This window comes from Schistocerca serialis, chromosome 6, assembly GCF_023864345.2.
Source record: "Schistocerca serialis cubense isolate TAMUIC-IGC-003099 chromosome 6, iqSchSeri2.2, whole genome shotgun sequence".
In the NCBI taxonomy this organism is placed as follows: Eukaryota; Metazoa; Arthropoda; class Insecta; order Orthoptera; family Acrididae; genus Schistocerca; species Schistocerca serialis.
Genome location: NC_064643.1, coordinates 169,456,606 through 169,471,601, shown reverse-complemented (window position 1 = coordinate 169,471,601; position 14,996 = coordinate 169,456,606).

The window sequence follows — 14,996 nt, the reverse complement described above, 5'->3', positions numbered from 1 at the left end:
TCTGTGTGGACTTCAAAGCAACAGTGAATCCACAACTAGTGACTGCAACTTTTCCTTTACCCCGCCCGGAAGATCTTTTTGACAAATTGTGCCCGGGTACATATTTTTTGAAGCTGGACCTAGCGGATGCGTACTTGCAAATACCGGTGGACGAAGAATCCCAGCGCATTTTGGTGGTTAACACGCATCTTGGTTTGTATCGATTCAAACAACTGCCATTCGGGTGTGCATCCGCCCCTGCACTGTTTCAGCAATATCTACAAACTGTTTGTGCGTCGGACCCTACTGCAGCAAACTATCTGGACGATATTGTGATCTCTGGAAAGACGGAAGAAGAACATTTAGCCAATCTCACAACATTATTTCAGGTCTTGCGACAAAATGGTCTTCACTTGCGGAAGGACAAATGTGTGACTTGCCCTACCTGGGACATGTACTCAATGCCCAAGGCATACATCCCAGTCCCGAGTACCTCCGTGCCATACAAGACTTGCCTTTGCCGCAGAATTTGAAGCAGCTACAGAGTGTGCTGGGAAAAATTAACTATTATCACCGATACGTGCCGCATGCCTCTTCCATTTCAGCTTCGCTTCATCGCTTACGCCGTAAAGGTGTTCCGTTCGTCTGGACGGCGGCATGCGAACGCGCCTTTCGCCAGTTGAAATCGGCGTTGCTTTCCAATACTTGCCTTACGTCATTCAAGCCCCAGAAGCCCCTTTTGTTGATGGTGGATGCATCGGATTTCGGGATCGGTGCTGTACTTGCGCACAAAGATGGATCGCACGATCGCCCTATTGCCTTTGCGTCCAAATTGCTCTCGCTTGCGCAAAGAAATTATTCACAGATCGAGAAAGAAGCATTGGCTCTCGTATTCGGTGTTACAAAGTTTCATGATTTCTTGTATGGTCGTCGCTTTACCATCGTCACAGACCACAAACCTTTGACATCGCTTTTTCATCTGACCAAGCCCGTACCTCCACGTACAGCGCAGAAATTCATTCGCTGGTCTATTTTCCTCTCGCAGTACCGCTACGATATCTTGTATTGGTCCACTGCTAAGCATGGAAACGCCGATGCATTGTCCCGTTTGCCTGTTGCTCAGGATAGAGCATTCGATTCCTCCAAACTTGCTTGCATGTTCATTGGTGCGGAAACCGATGACGTGGTCGAATCGTTTCCAATTGATTTTCGTCGTGTAGCTACAGCCACAGCTGCCGACCCTGTCCTTGCTACCATTCTGCATTTTGTTGCTACGCAATGGCCCTTGTCAAAGTCACGGATCAGGGATCCGTTGGTTCGCCTATTTTTTGCTCACCAGGAGAGACTTTTTGTACGACGTGGTGTTTTGCTGTTGTGTTCTGATAATGATCAGTCCACGGTCGTGGTCCCACGTTCGTTACAGTCCTCTGTCTTACAGCTTCTCCACCAAGGACATTGGGGTATAGTGAGAACGGAACAACTTGCTCGTCAGCACTGTACTTGGTTCGGAATCGATGCCGCGATTACGAATATATGCTCTTCTTGCATGGTGTGTGCCGAACAACAATCAGCACCACCGCAGAAATTCTTTGCATGGCCGAAAGCCACTTCCCCTTGGCAATGCTTACACATCGATTTTGCTGGTCCATTCTGGAACGCTCGATGGCTGCTTGTGGTAGATTCATTCAGTAATTTTCCTTTTGTTGTCCGGATGTCTTCCACGATGTCGTCTGCCACCATCCAAGTGTTATCTGCTATCTTTTGCATTGAAGGTCTTCCACAGACTAATGTTTCCGACAATGGCCCACAATTCATGTCCGCAGAATTTCAGTCATTCTGCAAGGCCAATGGTGTTCAACATCTGACATCTGCGCCGTTTTCGCCACAGTCAAACGGTGCCGCTGAATGATTGGTCAGGACTTTCAAGTCACAGATGTTGAAGTTGAAAGAGTCGCAATCTCGGGAGGACGCGTTATTGCTCTTTTTGTCCCCGTATCGCTCTCAGCCCCGAGATGGTAGCTCACCGGCTGAGTTGCTCCACAGTCGCCCTCATCGAACCTTGATGTCTTTGCTACATCCGCCGCATCAGGTTCCTGTGCAGCGGCAGACACCTGCTTTTGCCCCAGGCGACGTTGTCTACTACCGCCACTACCGAGGTTCACGGCGTTGGCTCGAAGGGCGCATTCTTCGCTGCCTCGGCTGCGCTATGTATCTGGTTTTGGGGGATTCTGGTGAGGTGTGTCGGCATCTCAATCAGCTGCGCCTCTGTCATCGCATGGAATCTGCCGCTCCCCGTCTGCTTTCAGCGACGGTGCCGTCCAGTCAGCTCCCTGGGGACCCATCTACTGGCTCGCCTCGGCCCCAGGTGTTACCGACGCTACCTTCCATTTTGCCCCATGGCGACGCGGCGCCGCTGCTGCTGCCGCCGCCGCCTCTTTTCCCGCTGGCGACGCCCGCAGTGAACGCGATGCTGCAACCACCGGGCGCCTCCCTGGGTCACGCGCCGCCGATCGCCTCCCGTGACCAGTTGTCCTCCGACATGGAACTCTTGCCCGCTCTGGACCATATGTCGTCTTCGCCCGACGGGTGCCCCGGCCCGATGGAGGTCAACCCTTCGGCCCCTCCTGTCTCTCTGCAGGCGCATACACCGCATGTTGGCATGCACCCTGGAGCAGGTTTTCAGGCATTTCCTAGCTCCCCGCAGTCCGAATGGCAGGGTGCGGGTGGCACAGCCTCGCCTGTTGTTAGGCTCCCCACCTCGTCGCATACATCAACATGGGGTCCTCCCCACGGCGGGCGGAAGCCTTATACCACAACCGTACGCCGATTTGCGGGGGAGGAATGTGGTGTCACCGCCAGACACCACACTTGCTAGGTGGTAGCCTTTAAATCGGCTGCGGCCCGTTAGTATACGTCGGACCCGCGTGTCACCACTATCAGTGATTGCAGACCGAGCGCCGCCACACGCGCAGGTCTAGAGAGACTTCCTAGCACTCGCCCCAGTTGTGCAACCGACTTTGCCAGCAATGGTTCACTGACAAAATACGCTCTCATTTGCCGAGACGATAGTTAGCATAGCCTTCAGCTACGTCATTTGCTACGACCTAGCAAGGCGCCATTACCAGTTACTATTGATACTGTGAATCCTTTACCGTCAAGAGCGACGTTCACCATTAATGGATTAAAGTTAAGCATTCCACCAGCTACGTCCGTTTTTTCTAAATTCTAATTTCCTTGTACTGTTCCAGACCTCACGCCAGCCTGCGTGAGCTAAAACGCGTGCCTTTCGGCTTCCTCTAGTAACACGGTGTTGGCTCTCCTGCCAACCACAACAGTACTAGGGACAGAAAGTTGGCTGAAACCAGACGTAAACAGTAATGAAATCCTAAACTCAGATTGGAATGAATACCGCAGAGACAGGCTGGACAGTGAAGGGGGAGGCATGTTTATAGCGATAAGAAGTGCAATAGTATCGAAGGAAATTGACAGAGATCCTAAATGTGCAATGATTTGGGTGAAGGTCATGGTTAAAGCAGGCTCAGACATGGTAATTGGATGTCTCTATAGGCCCCCTGGCTCAGCAGCTGTTGTGACTGAGCACCTGAAGGATAATTTAGAAAATATTTTGATTAGATTTCCCCACCATGTTAAAGTTCTGGGTGGAGATTTTAATTTGCCGGATATAGACTGGGAGACTCAAACGTTCATAACGGGCGGCAGGGACAAAGAATCCAGTGAAATTTTTTTAAGTGCTTTATCTGAAAACTACCTTGAGCAGTTAAACAGAGAACCAAATTGTGGCGATAACATATTAGACCTTCTGGTGACAAACAGACCCGAACTATTTGAAACAATTAACGCAGAACAGGGAATCAGCGATCATAAAGCGGTTACGGCATCGATGATTTTAGCCGTAAATAGAAATATTAAAAAAGGTAGGAAGATTTTTCTGATTAGTAAAAGTGACAAAAAGCAGATTACGGAGTACCTGACAGCTCAACACAAAAGTTTTGTCTCAAGTACAGATAGTGTTGAGGATCAGTGGACAAAGTTCAAAACCATCGTACAATATGCGTTTGATGAGTATGTGCCAAGCAAGATCGTAAGAGATGGAAAAGAGCCACCATGGTACAACAACCGAGTTAGAAAACTGCTGCAGAAGCAAAGGGAACTTCACAGCAAACATAAACATAGCCAAAGCCTTGCAGACAAACAAAAATTACGCGAAGCGAAATGTAGTGTGAGGAGGGCTATGCGAGAGGCGTTCAATGAATTCGAAAGTAAAGTTATATGTACTGACTTGGCAGAAAATCCTAAGAAATTTTGGTCTTATGTCAAAGCGGTAGGTGGATCAAAACAAAATGTCCACACTCTCTGTGACCAAAATGGTACTGAAACAGAGGATAACAGACTAAAGGCCGAAATACTAACTGTCTTTTTCCAAAGCTGTTTCACAGAGGAAGACTGCACTGTAGTTCCTTCTCTAGATTGTCGTACAGATGACAAAATGGTAGATATCGAAATAGATGACAGAGGGATAGAGAAACAATTAAAATCGCTCAAAAGAGGAAAGGCCGCTGGACCTGATGGGATACCAGTTCGATTTTACACAGAGTACGCGAAGGAACTTGCCCCCCTTCTTGCAGCGGTGTACCATATGTCTCTAGAAGAGTGTATCGTTCCAAAGGATTGGAAAAGGGCACAGGTCATCCCCGTTCTCAAGAAGGGACGTCGAACAGATGTGCAGAACTACAGACCTACATCTCTAACGTCGATCAGTTGTAGAATTTTGGAACACGTATTATGTTCAAGTATAATGACTTTTCTGGAGACTAGAAATCTACTCTGTAGGAATCAGCATGAGTTTCGAAAAAGACGGTCGTGTGAAACCCAGCTCGCACTATTCGTCCACGAGACTCAGAGGGCTATAGACACGGGTTCACAGTTAGATGCCGTGTTTCTTGACTTCCGCAAGGCGTTCGATACAGTTCCCCACAGTCGTTTAATGAAGGAAGTAAGAGCATATGGACTATCAGACCAATTGTGTGATTGGATTGAAGAGTTCCTAGATAACAGAACGCAGCATGTTATTCTCAATGGCGAGAAGTCTTCCGAAGTAAGAGTGATTTCAGGTGTGCCGCAGAGGAGTGTCATAGGACTGTTGCTATTCACAATATACATAAATGACCTTGTGGATGACATTAGAAGTTCACTGTGGCTTTTTGCAGATGATTCTGTGGCGTATCGAGAGGTTGTAACAATGGAAAATTGTACTAAAATGCAGGAGGATCTGCAACGAATTGACGCATGGTGCTGGGAATAGCAATTCAATCTCAATGTAGACAAGTGTAATGTGCTGCGAATACATAGAAAGATAGATCCCTTACCATTTAGCTACAAAATTGCAGGACAGCAACTGGAAGCAGTTAATTCCATAAATTATCTGGGAGTATGCATTAGGAGTGATTTAAAATGGAATGATTATATAAAGTTGATCGTCGGTAAAGCAGATGCCAGACTGAGATTCATTGGAAGAATCCTAAGGAAATGCAATCCAAAAACAAAGGAAGTAGGTTACAGTACGCTTGTTCACCCACTGTTTGAATACTGCTCAGCAGTGTGGGATCCATACCAGATAGGGTTGATAGAAGAGATAGAGAAGATCCAACGGAGAGCAGCGCGCTTTGTTACAGGATCATTTAGTAATCGCGAAAGCATTACGAAGATGATAGATAAACTCCAGTGGAAGACTCTGCAGGAGAGATGATCAGTAGCTCGGTACGGGCTTTTGTTAAAGTTTCAAGAACATACCTTCACCGAAGAGTCAAGCAGTATATTGCTCCCTCCTACGTATATCTCGCGAAGAGACCATGAGGATAAAATCAGAGAGATTAGAGCCCACACAGAAGCATACCAACAATCCTTCTTTCCACGAACAATACAAGACTGGAATAGAAGGGAGAACCGATAGAGGTACTCAGGGTACCCTCCGCCACACACCGTCAGGTGGCTTGCGGAGTATGGATGTAGATGTAGATGTAGAAATGCTTTGCTCCACTGTATGCAAGTGTGCCCTCACCTGTGCCATTCTGAGCAGTTTTGCACCACTCATCCATGCATGTGCACAATGCATTCTGTGTGGACATGACATTAAAGGTTGTATATTTGAAACTGATGTGCAGTGGTGTTCTAAACTTAAGGACTAAAGTAACTTTTGCATAACGTGTCACTGCCAAGTAACACAGCTCAACAAAACTTGGACCACAAATAGTAAGACGTGCTACAGTATAGTACAGAAGACAACTGTAAAAGATATGCAGTGTGACAAACAAAAATGACACTTTCACTTACAAACAATAATGACAATGAAGTAATTATGACTCATGATGATCCTCTGGATATTACAAAAGTGAGACATGGTTCTTAATAGGTTGCATGAGCACTACAGGCACAGTGCATGCTCTGCAACATGCTCCCATGCTGTCCACAATGCTGGTAAGGAAATCTTGTCGTAGAGCAATCAGTTTCTCTGCCAGCATGGTTGACAACTGCTGGATAGTCATTGCTGCTTTTGGAACTGTGGCAATAACAGATCAGAGGGCATGAAAAAATGTAACTGTATCATTCAAAACAGTGCCTCTTGAATCTTTCCTGAACTAGGAACTGACCATATTCCATTACTCAGACTTACAGTACTCCAATCTGTCTTCCCTAAATTTAACACATTTGGAAATTTTAACTTAACTGGAACCAGGAATACTCTACTTTTCTTCAATGTGGCTGAACATTACATTCAAATAATTACCCAACAACTATAATATTATGAGTGATCACTCATCAGCCCAAATAAAACACATTACCACTGATAAAATAATCTCCCACGCAAACTGAACAACTCGTGATGTGTTTTTATCTAACAATGCAATGGCAGATAATGCGTAACATGCAAAATCCCTCAGCACAGCACAGTAATAATGTGTAACCATAAAACGTGCAAACACTTACAAAATATATAAACAAAGAAGTATTGGCAATTAAAAGCAAATGAAACAGGATAAAACTGTATAACTTTCACCTCATTAGTATTGATAGCAATTGTTTGCAATAATACAGACTATGTCATAAGTCAATAAGTTTGCAAAATTATTATAATTATTGAAAGAAATAAGTTAATGGATGAAACCAAGTTTTAACTATTATTCTGTACCTTATTACTGAAATGAAATCAAAATAGCATTGCAATATGATAGTTTACAATTATGTACAGTTAATAACCATGAAAAATTACTCTTGCTTATGCATATTAAGCTTCTACATCACTGATTGTTGTTGTTGTTGTGGTCTTCAGTCCTGAGACTGGTTTGATGCAGCTCTCCATGCTACTCTATCCTGTGCAAGCTTCTTCATCTCCCAGTACCTACTGCAACCTACATCCTTCTGAATCTGCTTAGTGTATTCATCTCTTGGTCTCCCTCTACGATTTTTACCCTCCACGCTGCCCTCCAATACTAAATTGGTGATCCCTTGATGCCTCAGAACATGTCCTACCAACCGATCCCTTCTTCTGGTCAAGTTGTGCCACAAACTTCTCTTCTCCCCAATCCTATTCAATACTTCCTCATTAGTTATGTGATCTACCCATCTAATCTTCAGCATTCTCCTGTAGCACCACATTTCGAAAGCTTCTATTCTCTTCTTGTCCAAACTATTTATCGTCCATGTTTCACTTCCATACATGGCTACACTCCATACAAATACTTTCAGAAATGACTTCCTGACACTTAAATCTATACTGGATGTTAACAAATTTCTCTTCTTCAGAAACGCTTTCCTTGCCATTGCCAGCCTACATTTTATATCCTCTCTACTTCGACCATCATCAGTTATTTTGCTCCCCAAATAGCAAAACTCCTTTACTACTTTAAGTGCCTCATTTCCTAATCTAATTCCCTCAGCATCACCCGACTTAATTAGACTACATTCCATTATCCTTGTTTTGCTTTTGTTGATGTTCATCTTATATCCTCCTTTCAAGACACTGTCCATTCCATTCAACTGCTCTTCCAAGTCCTTTGCTGTCTCTGACAGAATTACAATGTCATCGGCGAACCTCAAAGTTTTTATTTCTTCTCCATGAATTTTAATACCTACTCCGAATTTTTCTTTTGTTTCCTTTACTGCTTGCTCAATATACAGATTGAACAACATCGGGGAGAGGCTACAACCCTGTCTTACTCCCTTCCCAACCACTGCTTCCCTTTCATGTCCCTCGACTCTTATAACTGCCATCTGGTTTCTGTACAAATTGTAAATAGCCTTTCGCTCCCTGTATTTTACCCCTGCCACCTTTAGAATTTGAAAGAGAGTATTCCAGTCAACATTGTCAAAAGCTTTCTCTAAGTCTACAAATGCTAGAAACGTAGGTTTGCCTTTCCTTAATCTTTCTTCTAAGATAAGTCGTAAGGTCAGTATTGCCTCACGTGTTCCAGTGTTTCTACGGAATCCAAACTGATCTTCCCCGAGGTTGGCTTCTACTAGTTTTTCCATTCGTCTGTAAAGAATTCGTGTTAGTATTTTGCAGCTGTGACTTATTAAGCTGATAGTTCGGTAATTTTCACATCTGTCAACACCTGCTTTCTTTGGGATTGGCATTATTATATTCTTCTTGAAGTCTGAGGGTATTTCGCCTGTTTCATACATCTTGCTCACCAGATGGTAGAGTTTTGTCAGGACTGGCTCTCCCACGGCCGTCAGTAGTTCCAATGGAATATTGTCTACTCCGGGGGCCTTGTTTCGACTCAGGTCTTTCAGTGCTCTGTCAAACTCTTCACGCAGTATCGTATCTCCCATTTCATCTTCATCTACATCCTCTTCCATTTCCATAATATTGTCCTCAAGTACATCGCCCTTGTATAGACCCTCTATATACTCCTTCCACCTTTCTGCTTTCCCTTCTTTGCTTAGAACTGGGTTTCCATCTGAGCTCTTGATATTCATACAAGTCGTTCTCTTATCTCCAAAGGTCTCTCTAATTTTCCTGTAGGCGGTATCTATCTTACCCCTAGTGAGATAGGCCTCTACATCCTTACATTTGTCCTCTAGCCATCCCTGCTTAGCCATTTTGCACTTCCTGTCGATCTCATTTTTGAGACGTTTGTATTCCTTTTTGCCTGTTTCACTTACTGCATTTTTATATTTTCTCCTTTCATCAATTAAATTCAATATTTCTTCTGTTACCCAAGGATTTCTACTAGCCCTCGTCTTTTTACCTACTTGATCCTCTGCTGCCTTCACTACTTCATCCCTCAAAGCTACCCATTCTTCTTCTACTGTATTTATTTCCCCCATTCCTGTCAATTGCTCCCTTATGCTCTCCCTGAATCTCTGTACAACCTCTGGTTCTTTTAGTTTATCCAGGTCCCATCTCCTTAAATTCCCACCTTTTTGCAGTTTCTTCAGTTTTAATCTACAGGTCATAACCAATAGATTGTGGTCAGAGTCCACATCTGCCCCTGGAAATGTCTTACAATTTAAAACCTGGTTCCTAAATCTCTGTCTTACCATTATATAATCTATCTGATACCTTTTAGTATCTCCAGGGTTCTTCCATGTATACAACCTTCTTTCATGATTCTTAAACCAAGTGTTAGTTATGATTATATTGTGCTCTGTGCAAAATTCGACCAGGCGGCTTCCTCTTTCATTTCTGTCCCCCAATCCATATTCACCTACTATGTTTCCTTCTCTCCCTTTTCCTACACTCGAATTCCAGTCACCCATGACTATTAAATTTTCGTCTCCCTTCACAATCTGAATAATTTCTTTTATTTCATCATACATTTCTTCAATTTCTTCGTCATCTGCAGAGCTAGTTGGCATATAAACTTGTACTACTGTAGTAGGCGTGGGCTTCGTATCTATCTTGGCCACAATAATGCGTTCACTATGCTGTTTGTAGTAGCTTAACCGCATTCCTATTTTCCTATTCATTATTAAACCTACTCCTGCATTACCCCTATTTGATTTTGTGTTTATAACCCTGTAGTCACCTGACCAGAAGTCTTGTTCCTCCTGCCACCGAACTTCACTAATTCCCACTATATCTAACTTCAACCTATCCATTTCCCTTTTTAAATTTTCTAACCTACCTGCCCGATTAAGGGATCTGACATTCCACGCTCCGATCCGTAGAACGCCAGTTTTCTTTCTCCTGATAACGACATCCTCTTGAGTAGTCCCCGCCCGGAGATCCGAATGGGGGACTATTTTACCTCCGGAATATTTTACCCAAGAGGACGCCATCATCATGTAATCATACAGTAAAGCTGCATGCCCTCGGGAAAAATTACGGCTGTAGTTTCCCCTTGCTTTCAGCCGTTCGCAGTACCAGCACAGCAAGGCCGTTTTGGTTATTGTTACAAGGCCAGATCAGTCAATCATCCAGACTGTTGCCCTTTCAACTACTGAAAAGGCTGCTGCCCCTCTTCAGGAACCACACGTTTGTCTGGCCTCTCAACAGATACCCCTCCGTTGTGGTTGCACCTACGGTACAGCTATCTGTATCGCTGAGGCACGCAAGCCTCCCCACCAACGGCAAGGTCCATGGTTCATGGGGGCGGCACATCACTGATTAGAAGAACATAATTAGTGGTGTCTCTTAGTCAATGTTCCTTGGAAACAGTTTCCACACAACTGATGCCGTTGACAACTTGTCGACGTCTGCCTCGTTAGTCCATCTTCCTTGACCGTGTAATCCAGTAACTGGCATTGTCTTGCTGAGCTCCTTGATTGAAGGTGCCTGTTAAAAATCTAACAGGAACACACAATTAATTCCAACTTGTGTATCTGCATGCAGCAATGGACATAAAACAACACGCTTCTTTCCATAACACATGGCGTAAGCTAACCTCATACAGTTTATTGCACACATACACTACAGTTCTCAGACTTATGGTTCATGATCGTGGTTCAGTGCTTTTTGCAGTATATCCATCCACACTACGAATATAAATCAAGCCAATTGTTCTGTATATCATTAGTCTGATGTTTAAACAGAACAATAAATACTGTAATTGTCTATGCAATCACTTCAATTATGTGGCAATCAGCAAATCATACATTCACAGTTAATGATCTCCATATCAATATATGACACGAAAATTTGTAATGTTTTCCATTTCGTTCCACAGTCCATGGTATGCACTGAACAGTTTGTGCTGTCAACAATTGAAAACAGTACCTTTATGGCATGCACACAGCATACAGGTTAGCAAATCAAAGTTTCATGTTTAATGAGTAAAAACACAGTTCCAGCAAATGGGCAACATGATGCATGAAGTCAATAGGTCTTTAATCACAGTACACACCAAGATCATAAATTTAGTACTGACCAAATACTGATATTTTTCACAGGCCAAAAACACAACGTGTTGCAGTACATATGCGCAGCACGACAATCACCTCCACTCTCTTCTTTTTCTCACTCCTGATGCTTTGTTGATGTCTTACTTACTAAAACATCTTGCAAATATAGTAGCTCCCCTTGTCCTTAAACAAGTGTATTGTGGGTTAATACACTCACATCTGCAATATGGGATCGAGGTCCAGGGTGGGGCACCCACTGTCTATTTGGATCGCATTTTCAGGCTTCAAAAGAGAGCAGTTAAAATAGTGTAAAGAACAGTGACATCCATAATTACAATACTCGAGCCAAAAGTGACTATCATAGGATATGGACTAACAAGAAAACTACAGACCACAGTCCATATGTAACTGGGAGACAATTCTATAATAAGTTGCCAAAAAATATAAAGCAACTCCAAGGCAATCTTTTCAAGAGCAAGTTGAAAAATTGGTTAATAGAAAGATTTTTATACTCATTAAAAGAATTCTGAGCTGCAGTACTGTTAGTTTCTTCTTTTACAAACTGCAGTATATTAGTGGTGGTATTGTCATAATTGGCTAATTGATGTATATAATCATTATATGTATGGAGTGATATATAATGTGCTAATGTGTTTATAACATAATTGCACGGAATGATATACAATGTGCTACTTGATGTATATATTCATTGCTGGAATGACATGATATTGATATAATTGTACAAAAAATGACAATGTCCAAGACTGTAAAGTTATCATGGACAAATAAACATTATTATTATTATTATTATTCTCTCTCAACCTACTGATATGATTCTACATCACTCAAAAACCTCACTCCCCATAACACTTTCAAAACCTGAATACATCATTTTCTAATTTATAAAAAAACACAATTTCATATTACTCTGTCCATAGAAGACGAATTCAAAAAATTTGTTCACAAATAACAAGGTATAAAACACCAGAATAATTGAAAATGACAACTACGTTCATAACAATTACATTAACTCTTTCAGACCCTCTGGCTACAATTGTGTACATTAATTTTTACTGTGTCTTAGCTGCAGCAGAAGTACGAGGTGCATTCAAGTTCTAAGGCCTCCGATTTTTTTTCTAATTAACTACTCACCCGAAATCGATGAAACTGGCGTTACTTCTCTACGTAATCGCCCTGCAGACGTACACATTTTTCACAACGCTGATGCCACGATTCCATGGCAGCAGCAAAGGCTTCTTTAGGAGTCTGTTTTGACCACTGGAAAATTGCTGAGACAATAGTAGCACGGCTGGTGAATGTGCGGTCACGGAGAGTGTCTTTCATTGCTGGAAAAAGCCAAAAGTCACTAGGAGCCAGGTCAGGTGAGTAGGGAGCATGAGGAATCACTTCGAAGTTGTTATCACGAAGAAACTGTTGCGTAATGTTAGCTCAATGGGCGGGTGCGTTGTCTTGGTGAAACAGCACACGCGCAGCCCTTCCCGGACGTTTTTGTTGCAGTGCAGGAAGGAATTTGTTCATCAAAACATTTTCGTAGGATGCACCTTTTACCGTAGTGCCCTTTGGAATGCAAAGGGTAAGGATTACGCCCTCGCTGTCCCAGAACATGGACACCATCATTTTTTAGCACTGGCGGTTACCCGAAATTTTTTTGGTGGCGGTGAATCTGTGTGCTTCCATTGATCTGACTGGCGCTTTGTTTCTGGATTGAAAAATGGCATCCACGTCTCATCCATTGTCACAACCGATGAAAAGAAAGTCCCATTCATGCTGTCGTTGCGCGTCAACATTGCTTGGCAACATGCCACACGGCAGCCATGTGGTCGTCCGTCAGCATTCGTGGCACCCACCTGGATGACACTTTTCGCATTTTCAGGTCGTCATGCAGGATTGTGTGCACAGAACCCACAGAAATGCCAACTCTGGAGGTGATCTGTTCAACAGTCATTCGGCAATCCCCCAAAACAATTCTCTCCACTTTCTCAATCATGTCATCAGACCGGCTTGTGCGAGCCCGAGGTTGTTTCGGTTTGTTGTCACACAATGTTCTGCCTTCATTAAACTGTCACACCCACAAACGCACTTTCGACACATCCATAACTCCATCACCACATGTCTCCTTCAACTGTCGATGAATTTCAATTGGTTTCACACCACGCAAAGTCAGAAAACGAATGATTGCATGCTGTTCAAGTAAGGAAAACGTCGCCATTTTAAGTATTTAAAACAGTTCTCATTCTCACTGCTGGCGGTAAAATTCCATCTGCCATACGGTGCTGCCATCTCTGGGACGTATTGACAATGAATGCAGTCACATTTAAAAACAATGCGCATGTTTCTATCTCTTTCCAGTCCGGAGAAAAAAAATCGGAGGCCTTAGAACTTGAATGCACCTCGTATTTTTCCCAATGGAAACCTGAGGTACGTATTTGTGAATATTCAACATTTGCATTATGTGCAAGTGCTGTCAACTGTTGTACATCACTATGAAAATATCAGCTAGTTAATGTAGCACTGTGCAGCAGCTCATGACCACCAGAATACAAGGATGTGGTTGGTTCACTATATTCTACAGTATAATTGAATATTATTATCATTATTTTGCATGGTAATCATTGAACGATCATTTTACAATTTATTACAATAGATAATATTTTGTTATTAGTTATTTTAGTCCATAAAATGAATCCAAGTATACAAAGTATGTTTTGAAAACAGGTACATATTTTGGATCAATCTTGCATCTAAAAACATTACAAATGCACCACAGCTTTACCCTAAGAAAAATTTTCCTTCCTCCATAAAAAATTCAGATCATAAAGGTTTAAGTAAACAGAAACATAATGATGCCAAGAATTAAATTTATGTATCTCATCTTGAACTAACCTTTTCATTGTACGACAAAAATAAAGCAGAAAAGAAGTAAAAGAAAGTATAGTAAAAAGAGGAAAAAATGTGATCAGCCTGTATCTTCACATGTGCCCCTCGATTTTATCATGTGATGGTCTTTTGAACTTCTCATGATAAAATATATTCAACAAAGATGCATTATGTTGTATGTGTTTTTGTATTCATGTAAGCCAATTTAACGTAAAATTCTAGTGTCATATTTTGAGCTTAAAAATAACTTTTTCATTGCTCCTAAATTATCCTACCAATAATAGAAGTAATATGACACAGTCTGAAAAAGAACTAGCTTCATCTATCCTCATTGGCATACAACAAGACATAATATAATTAATTATTTACATGCAATCCCAAATAATGCCCTTCTTAGTTTTTATTGTTTTTAGTCCTTTTATGTAAGTTTTCATTTCTTAACTCCTCACATATGAAGTCATCATTTCTATACACTTATTCCTTTAGCTACAAGGGTTATGAAACTCACTGTTGCTACTTTGTTTCATGACACAAGTAGTCTTTCAATCTATTTATTATTACTGACCTATGTAATCTACCAAAAATTACATACTTTTACGAACTCCAATTCTATTTATAATTTGATGTAACTCTTGTCTATTGCTACTTTTCCTAGTATTATTTCTCCATTTGCAAGTTGTAAAACAAATTTAGAAACATTAAACTACTATTAAATTAACAGTCATCATGGTATGAAATATTCTCTCTCTCAATTG